Source organism: Canis aureus, chromosome 15, assembly GCF_053574225.1.
Source record: "Canis aureus isolate CA01 chromosome 15, VMU_Caureus_v.1.0, whole genome shotgun sequence".
NCBI classification, from domain to species: domain Eukaryota; kingdom Metazoa; phylum Chordata; class Mammalia; order Carnivora; family Canidae; genus Canis; species Canis aureus.
Window position 1 is genome coordinate 9,844,548 of NC_135625.1, and position 9,703 is coordinate 9,854,250.

At 47.7% G+C, this 9,703-nt stretch overlaps 2 pseudogenes; one reads left to right on the top strand and one right to left on the bottom strand.

Annotated features, from left to right (window-relative positions):
* The first annotated feature begins 269 nt into the window (after positions 1–269).
* Positions 270–2,244, top strand: LOC144284124 (adenosine deaminase pseudogene; annotated as a pseudogene).
* Positions 2,245–7,838: 5,594 nt separating this feature from the next.
* LOC144284126 (RNA-binding protein 4B pseudogene) lies at positions 7,839–9,431 on the bottom strand (annotated as a pseudogene).
* Between the last annotated feature and the right edge of the window lie 272 nt (positions 9,432–9,703).

Genomic DNA, 9,703 nt, shown 5'->3' on the forward strand with positions numbered 1-9,703 from the left:
AGTGGCACATGGGATGAGGACAGGGGACATCCTATCTGGCTAGTGAAGTGTCAGTATAGTGAAGACCTCAGGATGCATCCTCTCACAGCCAGTGGGAGGGCAGGGCTGGGAGGAGGGATTGCAGGTGTCAGGTTGAAGACATGTGGAAACATCATTAAGATTCGGGACAAACACAAACGTGGATCTAATCTTATAGTGCCCTGAGACTGATGCTCAGAGCCTCTGAGTGTCCCAATGTGTAGACTGCTGGGATTCCAGCCCGTGTCAGGATGGACAACAGGGTCCGGTCAATGATCTTCTGTGAGCCTAGCCTGTCGCAAGACTCCTGGCAGAGCTCCTGCTTCAAAACCCATGCCAGCCTCCCCACTCACCCTGGGAGGCGGGACAGGGGGTGGGGGTTCCGCAACATGAGAGGGGGTGCTGGCTGCAGATGGGGGGCCCCAGCAGGAGGATAGGTCCTGTGGCTGAGGGTCTTCTCTCTAGGGACTCCTGACGCTGTTGCTCTTTTTACAGGTTTGCTTTTATGTCCAACTCAGCCCATTGTGAGATCCTGGCACAACCTGGATGGCCCCAGGACCCTGTGGAGCGCTGCCTCCCTGTTGCGTCCTGGACACAACCACAATGGCCCAGGCACACGGGACACACGTCCTTGAGGGGAGACGGCTTGGCTGTGCACCTCAGGAGGCCGAGGGGCCACTGTGGCCGTGCACGAGAGTGTGAGCAACAAACACTGGTGCCGTGATTTTAAAAACCCCAAACAAGAAAAAACTTAAAGTAGTGCCTTCCATCCTCAACGTGGGAGTAGCGCCTTCCACGGACCTTATTTCTTTGCCCTTTTGCAATGTGCAGGAATGAGTGAGTGGCTGCCTTCCGATGCTCTCTAGGGCAGACTCCTCCCTGGCACAAGAAATTACAGTCACGTGAAGCAAACTGCCCTTTGTCCTCAAAGAAATTGTTTCAAAAGAAAAGTTTTTAAAAAGATTTGCTTGATATTATCTGCCTTGTTCTTATTGACTTGAAATGTTGGCATTTTCTAACTGTGCCTTGTTGGCTACAGTAATTCATTATTCCTGTCAAAACTGAAAAGTGCCCTAATTGAATGTGTTTGAATGTTATCCTTGCACAGTTCTTTAAATCGAGAGACAAAATGTTTTACCTCACTGTTGGACATACATTCCAAGCTTTTCAACTTTAGGAGAAAAAAAAATAATCATGTTTTCCGGTATTGTAAATTTTAGACTATTTCGTATACATTGTATTAAAACTGCCACATCAATTTTAATGTAGAGATTTTGCAAATCCTAGGGGAGGTGGTGGCCCTGGTAAGCCAGAGCCTGCAGGAGGGAGAACGGGACTTCAAGGTGAAAGTGAGGTCCATCCTGTGCCACCTGCGCCACCAGCCCAGTTGGCCCCTGGAGGTGGTGGAGCTGTGTCCGAAGTACCAGCAGACTGTGGTGGCCATCGACCTGGCAGGAGACGAGACCATTAAAGGGAGCAGTGTCTTCCTGGGACACGTGAAGGGCTACCAGGAGGCTGTGAGGAGAGGCATCCACCGCACTGTGCATGCAGGGGAGTGGGCTCAGCGGAGTTGGTCAAAGAGGCTGTGGACACGCTCAAGACGGAGAGGCTGGGCCATGGCTACCACACGCTGCAGGACGAGGCCCTTTATGACAGGCTGCAGCAGGAAAACATGCACTTCGAGATCTGCCCCTGGTCCCGTTACCTCACAGGCCCCTGGAACTCGGACACGGAGCATGCAGTGTTCGGCTCAAACATGACCAGGCTACCTACTCCCTCAACACGGATGACCCACTCATCTTCAAGTCCACCCTGGAACGGATTACCAGATGCCCAAACAGGGCATGGACTTTGCCGAGGAGGAGTTTAAGAGACTGAACATCAATGCGGCAAAGTTTAGTTTCCTCCCAGAAGATGAAAAGAAGCAGCTTCTTGATCTGCTCTCTAAAGCCTATGGGATGTCATCTTTGGATGCTTCAGGGCAGCATCCCTGAAGACATTATGGCCACCTCTCCAAGCCCTCCCCCTGGGGATGGAGCCTCAGTTCCCTGGGTTGAACGACACTTACCTTTACTCTTTCAAGGAAGACGATGATGCCCATAGTCCACTTCTGCTGCTCTTGAAGCCATGTGCCTGTTTCTAGACACAGGAATACCTCAGCACACCACATCTCTCCTGACTACGGGCCAGAGTCTGGTTGAATCTGAAGCCTCCCTCCTATAGTGACGCATGTGAAAATCTGGTGCTTAATAAAGAACTCAAAGGCTGGTATTATTGGGGGAAAAAAAAGGAGATGATCATATTTCTTTCTTTCTTTCTTTCTTTTTTTTTTTTGGAGGACTGACTTTGTTTATTAAGGGAACCGAGAACAGATCACGTACCCTGGAACCTGAGTTATGCAGGAAGGTAGAAAATATCTACAGTGACTGGGTGACAGAACGGAGCACAGCACAAGGTCCCAGGCCAGCCCACCATGGGACACTGCCCCACTCCCTGCATGGAATACTAAAACCGAGTGGTTTTAGCAGCTGCCCCAAGACTCCAGTAATGATGCAATGGAACAAGGATTCTATACGGCTCCCCTCAGCTTCCCCGGAGAGAGTGGATGTGAACAGGTCAGAGGCCTGTCCGCGACAAAGTGGGGCGGCCAAGGCTGCCTCTGTCCTGGCCACTTGGGGCTGGAGCAAAGGCAAGCCTGGCCTCCTGCCCGGGGCAGATGGCAAGGCCAGTCGAATCCACAAGCTGCCTCATGGGCTGGGGAAGGTTGGAAGATGTGGCATCAGGGAAGCGTTCCCACACCAGGCATCCATCCCTCAGAACAGCTGTGGATCCACGGTGACCCCACTCACCCCACTGCCCCCACAGGGGTACGGAAGCAGCCCCCGCAGCCCACACTGAAAGTGTGGCAAGGCTGGAGGGGAAGGTGGGAGGCCAAGGAAGCCTGGGGGGTGGACCCGCCGATAGTAGCAGAGCTCTGGAGGCTTCTGTGAAATGCGCCGACAAGTGTCCCCATTTCATGTCCACCCACAATCCCAGAACAGGCCCTTGTTTGGAAAAGCAATGAGGGTGACAGTGATGACACGGACCTGCAGATCTTCTGCGTCTCCTGCGGGCACCCTATCAACCCACGTGTTGCCTTGCACCACATGGAGCGCTGCTGCCAAGTACGAGAGCCAGACGTCCTTTGGGTCCACATACCCCACACACATTGAGGGAGCTACACGACTCTTCTGTGATGTCTACAACCCTCAGAGCAAGACATACTGTAAACGGCTCCAGGTGCTGTGCCCCGAGCACTTCCGGGACCCCGAAGTGCCAGCTGATGAGGTACGTGGGTGTCCTCTTGTGCGTGATGTCTTTAGCTCGCGGGTGACTTCTGCCTCCTGCCCAAACGCCAGTGTACCCGCATTACTGCTGGGAGAGGTTGCGGCTGCTGGAGTGGCCCTGGAGCGTGTGCACGCGTGGTACAAGCCGGACGAGCCGTTTGAGCAGGAACGCACCGTTCGCACGGCTGGGACTGACGGGCAGGATCACTGGCCCTGACGCTGCACCTCACGATCCAGCATAACCCGCTCACTCCCGAGCCGCGCTCCAGTGCTGACCGCTGAGCCTCACTGGCCCCGAAGTCCCCACGCTCTGCATTCCAGGCCCGGGAGCCGCCCGAATCCCCCGTTTGGCTGCTCTGCCATTCATCTGTTTCTCCAGTGGTCCCTGAGTTTCTCCCTGCGCCCACCCACCATTTGACTACCCCGCTGCCGGTATCAGAGGGTCTCAGGATTTTCTTCTGTCCTTGTCTGTCCCTCTGTCTCTCCGTTCTCTGTGCCTGGGTGGGACTGTGCAGTTTGCTCACTGTTGCCTCCCCTCTCCCTGGTTTTGTTAATAAAATTTTGAAGAACCAGAAAAAAAAAAAATGATCTCTACAGGGATAAACTCTGTAAAGCCTGAAGCTCAATCAATTGATGTTGAAAACTCTCAAAGGGAGTAAAGGCTTGATCTGAATGGTCTAGAACATGTGCTGTAATTTAATAGAAGAGATGGTCGTCTTAATATTTAATGATTTAAAAGAACTTCTCAGTCCATGCGAAGAGTACAGTCCAAGGATAAATCAAATTTCTGAACGCATTTTATGCTACATATGTGTATACTTTGCAATCCTCAGGTGTTCGAGCCAAATATTCTCTTTCAATAAGTCCTTCTATAGGTTTCTTAATAACAACTGTACTTGGGAAGAATCGAGCCTTCACCTGCTGAGTTACCTCTGCTACTAACACACTGTGCTGCATCTTCTTTCTGGATTTCATTATCCGCAGGATAGCAGCTTCGATCTCATGTTTCCTGTCGTCATCTACTTTCTGCCTCGTTTCTTTCCTTTCTGGGTCAGATTCACCTTGTTTGGCAGCAACTGTTTGAGTCTTGACTCTGTGTACTTTGGATGTGAACTGATCATTAACTGTGAATCTGTGGCCATTTTCTGTTTCCTTGGACTTGGGTTCTTTTGTAAGAACCCGCTGTGTTGGTTTACCACAGGCGAGGGACTGCAGGGCTCTACCAAGTTCTCTTTCAGGGATATCTGTTTCTTGCTGAATTTCCTCAAATGTGTATTTTTCTCTGTATGATTTAATTCATACATCTTTTATTCTTCTTTTGGCAAACATCAGATAATATGAGCAAAACTATATTTCTTGCTCACTATAGGTACCTACATTCTTTTTTGCTTTATATAAGTTTGTAAACATATGTTAAGTGGATAAAATTCTTGGCTAAGGACATACTCCAAAACTCTGACATATACTTTTCTGAGTTAGGGGAAAAGAAAGCTTATGAAACTTCCATTAGACCATAATCACACAGCAAACTAAATTAGTATATGCTGTTTTTAAATTAACATCTGCCATTTTTTAAAGACTTCAGGTTTTGGTTACAGCTAAAATGATTTTTATCTGAAGTTTATGAAAGAACAGAAGCTGACCACACAAATCTTACTCATAAGCATATTGGCCGTTTCAAAATAGAAAATAAAAAAAATAAGCCTATAATCAAGGAAATTCCACTCATCTTATTAGAAAAAAATTGCTACCAATGTTATTATAAATACAGATGGCAATTTGTAATAACTAGGTTTCATGATATTTGCTTTATTTCTTTTTTTTTTAATTTTTTATTGGCGTTCAATTTACTAACATACAGAATAACCCCCAGTGCCTGTCACCCATTCACTCCCACCCCCCGCCCTCCTCCCCTTCCACCACCCCCAGTTCTTCTTCTCTTTTGATTTTAAAGTAACAGATTGGGATCCCTGGGTTGCGCAGCGGTTTGGCACCTGCCTTTAGCCCAGGGCGCGATCCTGGAGACCCGGGATCGAATCCCACGTCAGGCTCCCGGTGCATGGAGCCTGCTTCTCCCTCTGCCTATGTCTCTGCCTCTCTCTCTCTCTGTCTCTCTCTCTCTGTGTGACTATCATAAATAAATAAAAAAATAAAGTAACTGATTACTTCATAATAAAGGCAAGCCATTTAGCATTTTATAATTTAATTCTTTTATAAATTTCAGACCCCAAAAAATTCAGATCAAGTATTACAAAACAGCCAGCCTTCAGAATATATTTTGTTTGGCAGACAGAATGGTTTTTCTTCTTTTGAATTGGAATACATTCGTGCAGTACTTAACTTGCTCTAAGCTGACCCATCCCTACTAGCTTCCCACATTGTCACCAGCTGGGCATGTGAGGCTGACACCCGTTTTTAATATTATAAAACTCAGTATTAACTTACAAAAATTAAGTTGCATGCATGGAGCAAAAATTCAAATATATCATAAACTTGATGTTAAATCTTAATACTCATTCCTAATTTGGGAAAAAGAGATCAAACCAAAAAGGACTCATCTTCATAATACTTAGTTACATAAAACATTATCAATAAGAAATGTTTCTATATATGGATACTGTCTTTTTAGAATAGTGTTAACAGTAACCTGAAATCTGAGATAGATAAATCATTCATATCACAAAGCATTATATACTGTCTTTCCTATACAGTCTTGGCTCCCAAACAGTGGGCTTCAACTTCATCCCTACATATAATATAAACATTCTCAAATATTTGAAATAAAGGAAAGGTGTCATTAATAAGGCTAACTAAAATTACAACAAAGGTTTTCTTCTAATCCTAGAGAATGAAACAAAAAGAGAGGTCTTGTAAGACACATTGGAAATGAGGAAGAATTTGAAGTCAAGTTGGCCCTGGACCCTTTTACATTGCTACTCCTTCTGTTTGTTCAAGTTAAAGAATAAGAGAGGCCACCAACTGCTCCTTAGTGGAACAGGCTGCAAAGAAAACAAAGCAGCTAAGTGATGAAGAAGAAAACAAAGAATATAAAAAGTTGTAGTTGTGAAGATGATCAATAAATAATGGAGCTCCTGGCTGGCTCAGTTGGTAGGGCATGCAACTCTTTATCTATCTCAGGGTCATGAATTCAAGCCCTATGTTGGGCAGAGAGATTACTTAAAAGAATTAACAATAAAAGACATTAAAAAAACTGTAAAAAAATGATGGTAGTAATTCTATTCTGAGTTTAAGAAACAGCAGGGAGTAACAAATAAATTAGAGAGACAGTAATCTCCCTATTTTTTTCTTCCATTCCCTTTTAATTTGAATACAAATACAGAAAGAATCATGTCGTCTGCTCATAACTCACTCTTTGACTATAGAATAAGTCAAAACTTGTAAATGCGTCATTGAAAACATATTAACACTCCATCTGCAGCCTTTGAGGTTTCAGCCATACTTCACTACCAGCGTTGTGTGAGCAAGCCATATAATTTCATGTCTCCTTGTGTCTCTTTATGCTGCTCTGCCTCAGAAACCCCTTTTTTCCTCTCCTGGATAGCTCAGTGGTCGAGCACCTGCCTTCGGCCCAGGGCGTGATCCTGGAGACCCGGATCGAGTCCCACATTGGGCTTCCTGCATGGAGCCTGCTTCTCCCTCTGCCAGTGTCTCTGTCTCTCTCTGTGTCTTTCATGGATAAATCAATAAAATCTGAGTGGCTCAGTCGGTTACGCATCCCCCTTGATCTTGGCTCAGGTCATGATCTCTTGGTTGTCGGATAAAGCCAGATGCCAAGCTTTGCATGTTCGGCAAGAAGGCTGCTTGGAACGCTTTGTCTCTCCTTCTGCCTTTCCCCCTGCTCGTACTCTCCCTCTTTCTCTCACTTTTTTTTAAGTGTTAGAAACGTTTATTTGTCAAAATATTTTTTAAAAAGTGGGAGGAGTGAAATAAAACAAGGCTAAATTTCAGCTAATGCTGTACCACGATCACAGGTCAGACATAAAGCAAAACAAACAAAACAACAACCCCCACCCCCAAAACCCCAATGGTCCTAGCAGTTTCAGAAGATTAGCCTCAACGTTAGGGCCCAGAGCTAACAGAAGAGTAAAAGGTCTTGTGCCACTACATGGTCATTTTAAAGGGAAAGGAGATGTTGCAGGTAGACAGGGAGAAGGGCTCAATTCCTAAGGAAAGCAAGATAAGAGGGGGATCCACGGTACAGGAAAAGGGGGATGCCAGCATAATCCTTACCTAGGGCTGCTCAGAGGCTGAGAATATAAGGAACGGAGTGAAAGGCTACAGGGACTAGTATCAAGAGGAAAGAAAAGTCAACTTATAAGAATTAAATTAAGAAAGAAAACACAGTTGGTCACAAACTCCTTTGTTTACTCAAACACGAAGCAATGGAAACATTGTGGCAAGGGGACGCGCAGAGCAGGTTCTCATATATGACCGCAGCCCAAGGTTCAGTCCGCAATGATCCTACCTCCAGTTTCAAAAGGCTGAGCACCGCGCTCGGTCCACATGTGCTCCCGCTCACACTGGGCCATGCCATACAGAGAATCCGTGCAGCTGCTGAGGCCTGCGGCAGCTCACTCTCTGGCCCATAACCGTGGGGAGCACAGCTGTGGCACGACGAAGGGGGCCCCTGTCCCTTCCATAGTAGGACGAGGTGTTGGCAGCGGCAGCAGCCACAGAGCCGAAGTGGCAGCAGCCCCTGAGCTCGGCAACAGGTGTCTGTCGTAGGGATCAACAGAAGTGGGGTTGGGGTGACTGGTCCCAGCTGTGCTCTGGTCGTGAGGCAGATGGGACATGGACTGCTCCGCGCAGTTGTACGCAGAGGCTGCTGCTGCCGCCGCCACTGCCTCATAAGAGCGGACCCGGTAGCGCTTCTAGGAGTCGATGCTCCATATGCATCGTTGTAACACATGGGTTCCCCGCAGCCCAGGGTGTACGGCGAGCGCACTGCTCTATACTGTCCGTTATGCTGCTCAGTAAAGTCCGCCACACGACCTGTGCGATCTACTGGACACTCTTTGGACCAGTGCCCCTCTTTCCCACGCCGATAGCAGCCACTCTGGTCTCCCATCCCAGGGGCAGTCCGAAGTCGGCTTGTGGATAACTGCACGTGCATCCTTTTGTCTTGAAACTCTGTGTTGTCAAGGCCCCTGATGGCCTCCACTGGAGGCCCGTTTGACACCTTGAAGCTTAAATAGGAATTGTTTGAGGAGACCAGTGTGTGCCTCTCAGTTCCACTGGCTGCTTGTGGTCTCCAGGGGAGGTGGGATTTTACTTATTGAGTCCCTCCTGTAGGGCCAGCATTATGTATCCTGAGAAGCAAAATGAGCGTCTGGCCACGATCTGTAATGTTGGAACACCAAGGAGGACAAGTGGTGTCCCAGGGAGGCCTTGCATTGTGGCCTTACTGTATGTGGGGACATCTGTGATTTTGATTTATATTTGGGGTATCTCTGAGGCAAGAGTGCCCTGAGTTCCTTACCCTAAAAGGAACAACTCTTAGACAGTGGCCCAAGAGTTTGTAAGAGGTGCTGATGGAACCATTTGCTGACCAGGGCATCCAGAGCTAAATGGCAGCCTAAAGCTTGGCTTCTACTGCTGACTGTTGGGTGGGTTGTGTCCTTTATTAGGGAAATAAATATTCCACATGAGCTCCCCCCTGTAGCATGGTGCTCATACTACCCATAAAGTAGACAAACTCCATTGCAGTTCACTCAGTTGATGTCATGGGGGCTCCCTACATAGCCAAGGGGACTGGGGAGGGCTGACCTTCTCTGGTATGGTGGCATCCAGCAAGGGACTGAGGAAGAACAGGGGAGACCTCCCCTGCAGGTGGGATAAGCCCGCGGCCTCAAGTTCGACTCTCTCCTGCATTGAGGAGACCTCAGTAGCTATGCCTCCCAAGGCTCAATGGACAGCTGGATGTGGACGGTCACACGCCAGTGTCTATAGGAACCTCTCTTTCCAGGAGAGCCCAGGATGTGGCAGCAGTTGTTACTTGGTTGGTGTATAGCGTAGACAAGGACGATATTTTCTTGCATCTGAGGGCCTTGGGCACTGTAGGTCCATTATGGATATGTGGTCCAGAAAAAAAAAGGCAAGTCCATTGCTTGTCATGGGAAACAAGTCCGACCTAGAGGAGCGGAGGCAGGTGCCCATCGAAGAGGCAAGGACTAAAGCAGAGGAGTGGGGTGTGCAGTACGTGGAGACATCAGCTAAAACGCGAGCCAATGTGGACAAGGTATTCTTTGACCTAATGAGAGAAATCAGAGCCAAAAACATGTCCGAGAACAAAGACAAGAACGGCAAGAAAAGCAGCAAGAACAAGAAAAGTTTTAAAG